Raw genomic sequence first — 8,341 nt, 5'->3', positions numbered from 1 at the left:
ATACCGGCACAGGAATTCAGATTCCTCCGGGACACTGGTTTGATAACTGCTCACTCAAGCTTGGCCTTGACAAGTGTTCATATGGTGGGAGGAGTGCTTGGTGCAGATTATCAAGGAGAAATTAAAGTAGTTCTGTTAAACAACAGTGAACAACACTGGATTATTCAACCCCACGGCAGGGTAGCACAATTATTGATATTGCCAGTTTATTTTATTTATTATTATTTTAAAAAAACAACCGTGAAAAAAGAACATCCACCTCACATCACTACTGTTCCTGGAGATAAAGGGCTTGGATCCAGCAGTCCTAATCATGGAGCCAGAGTGTGGGTCCAGAGGCCAAATGGCCCGCCCGAGCCAGCTGAAGGAAGAGCTGTAGGCAAAGACAACACTGTTTGAATCCTGAAACCTGGGTGAGAAAGATGGGAACATGTCCCTGCAGCCAAGTGTTCTATGTGAGAACAAAGAGATGTTACAGGATATTGTTTTGCAGAGCCTGCCAGACCAAATCTCCCTCTTTGCCCCAATGGTCCCTTTGCAAAGTGCTCTGATCCACGGCGCTCGATGTGAAGACTGATGTGCCACTGAGTGACTTCTGCAGACAGAAAGGGACCGCTTAACAGTGAAACTATGGTTGATCTTGTTGGTTTAATGTTGTCATTGTAATCAGAGCACTGGTTGGGAAAACAGATTTCTAACAGTAGGAGCAGAGATAGGGAACTCATTTAACCTCAGTAATTGCTGGGTGCGTGGAAGTCCAGAAGGATTCGATGACTGGCCTTGGCTGGCCCATCTGGCCCAACCCAAACGGTGGGTTAGAAACTTGAGCACAGTTCATGATAAAAACAGGGTTCTAGACCGAGGGTGGCGATCCCTGACCGCTGCATTTTCGTAGAAAAGGCATTTCTTGCCTAAATCGGATAAAGAGGAATATATGTAGGAAAAAGTGTCTGTGGATGGATGTTGTCTCCTGGAATAGGTTGTATGCACCCACACTGTGAACTGTTCAGTTGCACCCAGTATAAAGGGAAATGGAATCAAAGTCACGTACAGCTCTTTAATCATGGCTGGGTTAAGCGTTCCTATGAAGATTGTGAAAAGATGCCCTTAAAGCACTTCCCGTATGATATTTTGGCTTGTCAACAAAGTAATTCAAATGCTTAAATCTAAAAGATTGTAGTATCAAAAGGATTGTTGTGAAGGTTGTAGTTCGTCTCTAGGTCAAAGGACTGATTGAAGTACTGAGGCCTGAACAACAGGCCCTGACTGAGGCCTGAACAACAGGCTCTGAGCTAAAGTTGACATCTACATGAACCTTCCAACCAAATGTTCTATTTCTATCTGCTCATTAACAGAGCATTATTAGCAATATGCTCTATGTTCATTGGTGAAACACGGATTTGCCTTTCTGTATTTAGAAACTGGACAGGGCCCCATCTGGCCTTGTTTGGGGGTTTAGGATCAAACTCCCTCGGTTCCTCCTTGAGCCCCGGCCAGGCTTTGGGAGAAACCAAAGAGGAGAATGAAACCAGATGTTCCCACACTAGAAGTGATGTCAGCTTGTTTGTTCAACGCTGTCAAAGCTGGGGCCTCTCACAGCGAGGTTGAAGCCTCGGTGCCCGCAAAGCTGGATGTACCTGCAGGAATTCCCAGGGTCTGGGAATGGCTCTCCAGTCCTTGGCTGTGACAGCTTCCCCCAGCTGATGTGAGGATGTGGATGATGGCAAGGTCTGAGGGTGACTGGTGCTGTCTCTTTCTTGATTACTGTACACAATCTTGAGTAGTGATGATTGGGTGCTTTGCTGGGCTTCTCCTTTTGTGATTCTTTGCAGTTTTGCATTATAATAAATTCCACTATTCCTGAACTTGGTGTCTGTGTCTTTGGTGCTGACCCTGCCCACTGGCAAAACAGACACTGAGGGCCCTGGGAGAACCAAAGGGGCCTTGCGACACCGCGGGGCCTCGTGTAACCAAGGGCGCCATAGTGACACCGTGGGGCCCAAAGGAACCAAGGGGCCAGCGTGACACTGCAAGGCCTCGTGGAACCATGGAGAGCATTGTGACACTGTGGGGACTCCTACAATCAAGGGTCCATTGTTTTCCTCTCCCTGCCCCGGCCCCAGCCCTGCAAAGAAGCCCAGTCCTGTCTGGCCCTGCAGCAGGAACTGGAGGCAGTGCAGGTCCGGGACAGTGACTCTGTGTCTGGGATGCTCAGGAGATCCTCAGCTCGGGCAGCTCGTGCAGCCCCAGGGCCCCGCTGCCCAGCACAGCAGCAGAGAGTTGGCTCCGGGGCTCCTCAGGCTGCTCCTGCTGCCATCCCAGGCACAGGGCAGCCTCTTGCCAGGGCTCCTCTGCACACACACGAGCTCCTGCTCTTCTCCTGGCCCATGCCAGCTCCCCACAGGGCCTTTCCCAGGGGAACACGTCTGTGCTGGCCTGAGCAGCCATTGCTGTAGCCTCTGCCCTGCTGCCCAGAGCCCCCGAGCTGGGGGTGCTGCTCTGCAGAGCATGGGGGCTGTGCTGCCCGGGGCCATGGGCTGCCTCTGCTGGGCTCTGCTGCTCAAGCTGGGAGACAGAGCTCTGCAGCTGATGGTGCTCCCTGCACTGACCCCCTCCCACACAGGCTCTGCTGTGGCCATGGAGGGTGCTCAGAGGTGCCTGCCTTGTTCCAGGGCGGGCACATGGGCTGGGGCTGCCCTGGATCCTCCTCTGCAAGTTCCCCGAGGGTCAGACGAGTCACTGCTCAGACTCCTTTCCCTGTACCTGCTGTGTCCCCTGGGCTGCAGAGCTCTCATGGGTCACAGGAAACATTCAGTCCTTTATCTGTGGGTGAGCCCACCCTGGACAGGCCTGTGCCCAGTGAGCTCCACTCACTGCTGATCCCTGGCACACACTGTCCCTGCAGGTCCCCTGTGTTCTGCTGGCAGCTCCCAAGTCCCTCCAGAAGAACATTCCCCTGCCATCAGCCCTGGCACAAGCTGCAGAGCCCCAGGAAGGTTCATCACAGACCATTCACCATCTGGTGGGCACTGGCCACCAACAAGCAAAACCTGAAGCACACCCCAGTCTCTTGAAGGCCACACTGGGACCCTGATCTCATCCCACTGAGCCCTGGGAGAACAAGGAACACAGGCAGCCTCTTTAGAGTCTGGTCCTTGGGCCTGTTCCTGACAGTGACTGTGGAGGGAGAGCAAAGCCTTCCTGCAGTGCCTTCAGGAGATGTCCTTTGCTGATGGAACTGCTGTGGCGGAGCCCAGCTGTGTCCCAGCAGTGCCCATGGCCTGTCCCTGCCTGTGACACGCAGCAGGACTCGCACCACCCGGACAGAGCTGTTGGCCTTACACCATCACAGCGGCTCCAAAGGAGAGAGTGGAAGTAATAAGAGAGGAGCTCTGAAAAGACCAAGCTCTGCTGCTCCCTGGCTGTGCTGCTCTGCTGGGACTCTTCCCCCCCAATGCCTGCAACACTGGCCCTGCCCTCCAGCTCCAGGGATGGACTCAACCAAAGGATCTCAAACAGACACCTTGCTGATGGGTCCTTTATTTAATGTGAATACCCACAGAGCAGACTCCTTATTGACACAGTCCCTGCCAACAGTCACATTCAGCCTGTAAACAGTGAATAAGATGCATAACAAAATCTTTTGGGTACAACCTTAACATACGAGAAGAAAAAAAAGCCACCAAAACCACCACCACCAAAACAACCTGAGAAGGCAGGCTGGGCCTCTAATGATTACACTTTAGCCTATGGAGCTGAAAACAGGCAGGTTTTTGCTTCTGGAAAGCATCCAGTCATCACTTTCCTCAGGGCGTCCCTGAGCTCCTGGTTCCTCAGGCTGTAGATGAGGGGCTTCAGGGCTGGAGGCGCCACCGAGTACAGAACTGGCAGTTCCAGGTCCAGGGATGGGGAGGAGATGGAGGGGGGCTTCAGGCAGGCAACAAAGCCAGTGCTGAGGAACAGGGAGACCACGACCAGGTGAGGGAGGCACGTGGAAAAGGCTTTGTGCCATCCCTGCTCAGAGGGGATCCTCAGCACGGCCCTGAAGATCTGCACATAGGAGAAAACAATGAACACAAAAGAACCAAAAGTTAAACAGATGGAAAACACAACAAGCCCGAGCTCCCTGAGGTGGCAGTGTGAGCAGGAGAGCTTGAGGATGTGTGGGATTTCACAGAAGAACTGGCCCAGGGCATTGCCCTGGCCCAGGGGCAGGGAAAATGTATTGGCCGTGTGCATGAGAGCGTAGAGAAAGGCACTGGCCCAGGCAGCTGCTGCCATGTGGGCACAAGCTCTGCTGCCCAGGAGGGTCCCGTAGTGCAGGGCTTTGCAGATGGACACGTAGCGCTCGTAGCACTCGACAGCGAGGAGGGAAAACTCTGCTGAAATGAAAAAGAGAAAGAGAAAGAGGCTGTGCAGCACCTCCTGCCTACGAGGTGGTTCTGGTGTCCCAAAAGGGAATTGTGCATGGCCTTGGGGACAGTGGTGCAGATGGAGCCCAGGTCGGTGAGGGCCAGGCTGAGCAGGAAGAAGAACATGGGGCTGTGCAGGTGCTGGCCGCAGGCTCCGGCGCTGATGATGAGGCCGCTGCCCAGGAGGGCAGCCAGGGAGATGCTCAGGAAGAGGCAGAAGTGCAGGAGCTGCAGCTGCCGCGTGTCTGCCAATGCCAGCAGGAGGAAGGGGCTGATGGAGCTGCTGTTGCACATTGGCAGTGTCTGGCCATGGGGACCTGTTCATGGAGAAAAGTCAGTGACAGCTTAAGGGAAACGTCTCTCAGCAAAATCAAAGACATGCCCCACAAATCCTTCTCCTGTCACACACTGACACCTTATGGGGATTCAGAGTGTGGCCATAGAGAAGGGCTTTGGCTGGCGTGGGGCCTTGCGAGAGACGGGGCGGGCCGGGGCCATGTCTGGCAGGAGGCGAGACAAAGAGCAAGAGGCGAGACAAAGAGTAGGATAGTTAATGGGAGATTGGGCGAGGAGATGGTAATCTGTAGCCCTTGGAGATGTAAAACATAGAACCTTAGGAGCTGAAGTTTGTAGCTGCTGAACTGCTGGTTTGAACAGTATATAAAGATGGGACTTGTGCGATAGAATTTGGCTTTGCATGCAGCCGGCCAAGTCCGTGTTCGATCACCGACAACACCCTTCTGTTTTTCTAGCAGATCTTCCTTCAGCTCCAGCCGCAGCCCTGGTTGGTGCTGGCTGAGTGTGACATGAGTTTCAGGGCAGTTGCTCCGGGGGTTTTTATAATTCAGCCTTGCTGTGCAGAAGTGGGAGGGGGACAGGGACCTGTCCTGGTGTTCCACTTTGAAAGCCCAGCTAACACAAGGGCACTCCCAGGACCCAAGAACAGGAATGGCAAAAGCTGTTAAAGTGTTCTAGAGGTTTTTATAGCTCCTCTTCATCTCCCCTGCTGACTGTTTTTGGATGTCAGAAACACTCAGCATTTCTGCTGCCCTCGGGGAGAATAGAGCGAGTTCTGTGAGGCAAGGTGGTGAGTGGAGAGTGAGGGGAGGTGGTCTGTCACTCTGTCCTATTCCAAGATCCTCTGGCCTTTCACCCTCCTCAGACAGAGGATAATCACCCTCCCATATTTCCCTTAAAAACCATCCCAATGCTGCTGAGAGCAGATCGATCCACCACAGCCCATCAAATGTCCATCCCCTTCTCGAGCTCTCAGCCCCACACTGGTAGCCAAATACACACATGGCTCGTTTCACCAACCCAACAGCCCTTTCTCCATCATAAAACTTTTGTGTCTCACTGTGGGGCTTTCAGGTAACACCAAGATGCTACACGACCTGTTTGCGCCCTGGAGGCAAGCTCAGAGCTTAGGGGGAATCCTCAAGAAGAAAGCCAAGTGTCCTAATGATGGCATTGGATGTAGGGAGATGGAGCTCCTTCCCTGGCTGCATTGCCCACAGCCGGGCTCTGGGGCCAGCGTCACCCTGAGCCAGCTGTGCCCCCTCCCAGAGCCCCCAGGGCCGGGCAGCTGCTCCCAGCCCTGTGCTCTGCAGAGGGAACTGGGCCCGGGGCTGCAGAGCTGCCCCACGGCTCTGCTGCAGCTCTGCCTGCCCAGGAGGGGCTTCACGCCTTGGACCCCCGGCCCTGAGGGCAGAGGCTTGGCTGAGGGAGAGAGGAGGGGAGGGGGCTTGTTCAGAGGGAGGGGCTGCACTCGAGGGCATCCTGTGGAGGTCTCTAAGCTCTCCCTGCCACAACATTTCTGCCTTTTGTTTTCTCTCATTGCCTGATCTTCTCTCTGCTTGCTGAAGATCTTCCTCCTGGAGCTGTTTCCCTGTGCCTGACCTCTTCCTGCCAGCACTCACAGACCCCAAATCTCTGTGCACTCTCCTTGGCCCTACAGAAACCTGCCTGTGTGCAGGGCACTGGCTGGGGACAGGTTCTGTTTGCAGCTGGGAGAAAGGACAGCTCAGACTGAGCCCGGTGGGTCCAGCAAAGGTGATGCCGGTGCGGTGCATGGGCAGAGGAGTGTCTTGAAAGCACTTTAGGAAACTCCTGCAGAGCACTCAAGTTACAGTTCCGATGCCTTAGGGACTCTTAAAAATGATGAATGCCTTTATCACTTCCCCCCTCCCATTCCCCAAGAGTAGGAGACTGAAAACAGTCTCAGGAAATTTCATCCCTATAGAAAGGATTGTGTTGGAAATACTACTGGACTGAGCTGAAGGCCTGAGCATGTCCTCATGTTCTACACCAGAGATACTCAGAGAATGTACTTCCTGAATCCACAGTCAGTGGCATGTTCCAGCTTGAGGAGATCACTCCTGGAACTGCAGCTGCACTGTCCTGCAGCCAGAGGCTTCCTGTGTCAAGGGCTGGGAATGATTCTCCCCAGGTCACTTCTCAGCATCTTCCCAGCCCTAACTGATGGAACCCCTCTGTGCCTCTGTGCTGTGCCCGGGCTGGCTGCAGGCAGTGCCCCAGCCGCCGGAAAGGCAGATCCTGTCCCTCCCTCATTGCTCGGGACTCTTCCCGGGGCACTGGGATGTGGGCATGTGCAATGCCAAGGGCAGCACCATGGGGTGGCCCCTGCCATGCTGCTGAGCAGGAAAAAAGAGGCAATGAGGCCCCAGGGCTGCAGGGGTCACTTGTCTCCCAACTGGCCTCAGGGCCAGGGACAGCAGCCCTGGCCAAAGTGCTGCAGAAGTTGCCTCTGTCAGGGCCTTGCAGCTTCTGCACACCCCTCTGCCCTCTCTGGCCCAGGCTGTCCCACGGTGTCCCTGCCCTGCGCCTCTGTCCCTGCAGGCTGTCCTCATCCCCCCGGCTGCCCCACCTGGCTGGCCCCTTCCTTTGCTGGCAGCTCTGCGTCCTGCCTGCCTCTGCCTGGGCACACAGAGCCTTGGGCTGCTCCAGACTCCTTCTGGGGGACACGTTGCACCACTGCACTGCCCGGGGAGAGAAATTCCTTTCTCCTCATGTCCAGTTTGGACCTCCCCAGCTGCCCTTTGCATTAATTCTTTCTTTTGCCGGCTGTTCTCTACTGTGTCAAAAGGATCCACCATCTCTGAAACCACCCTTCAAGCCCTCCCAGGACTCTCCTCCGCTGTCCTCAGTCTCCACTCCACTGAGCACAGAGCTCCTTTGTCCCTGTGTAGTGATCATGTGCTTGAGGCCACGGGCACCTGGACAAGAAGGTCAGTTCTTTTCTACAGCAAGGAAACCACAGAAGCCCAGTGTTTTGAAGGCAGATGAGAGGCAGCCACCAGAGGCCAAGGCAAGCCAGACCTGTGTGTCCTTGCAGCTTCTGTCTGAAAGCAACCCTTGGACATATGGGGAGTTTTGGAGGTGGAATTCCATTTCAGCTGTGCGTGCCTGGACCGGAATGACAGTTCTTCTCGCCAGGAAGGAAAGGGCAGAGCCCCAGTGTTTCAAAGGCTGATTAGTGGTGGCTCAAGGAGGCCAAGGCCAGCCAGACCTGTTTGTCTTGGCAGCTTTTGTCTTGGAGCAATCCTTGGATAGACGGATCTTGGGCGGCCAAATCCCACTTTTGTCCATGGACGTCTGACCCATAAGGACAGTTCTTTTCCACTGGCAGAAAAGTGAGGAGCCCCAGTGTTTCAAAGGCAGATGAGAGCTGGCCCTCAGGAAGCCAAGGGAAGCTGGACATTCCTGGCAGCTTTTGTCTGGGAGCTATTCCTTGGATAGATGGAATTTCAGAGGTGGATTCCCAATTTTGGCCATGGATGGCTGGACTTGAAAGATGGTTTTTTCCATGGCAAGAAAAGCACAGCCCCCCTGTGTTTTGAAGGCAGATGTGAGGTGGCCCCTAAGAGGCCAAGGCCAGCCTGAGCTGTCTGTCCTGGCAGGTTTCACAT

General features: G+C 54.4%; 1 pseudogene across 1 annotated transcript; it reads right to left on the bottom strand.

Moving 5' to 3' along the window:
• Positions 1-3,747: 3,747 nt before the first annotated feature.
• LOC309585632 (olfactory receptor 14J1-like) lies at positions 3,748-4,706 on the bottom strand (annotated as a pseudogene). The gene has a single exon. The product of its transcript is annotated as an olfactory receptor 14J1-like (transcript).
• Between the last annotated feature and the right edge of the window lie 3,635 nt (positions 4,707-8,341).

The sequence above is a fragment of the Coloeus monedula genome (assembly GCF_965178545.1).
Source record: "Coloeus monedula genome assembly, contig: HAP1_SCAFFOLD_84, whole genome shotgun sequence".
NCBI classification, from domain to species: Eukaryota; Metazoa; Chordata; class Aves; order Passeriformes; family Corvidae; genus Coloeus; species Coloeus monedula.
The sequence above is the reverse complement of the archived record's forward strand: the minus strand, read 5'-3'. Positions and strand labels throughout refer to the sequence as shown.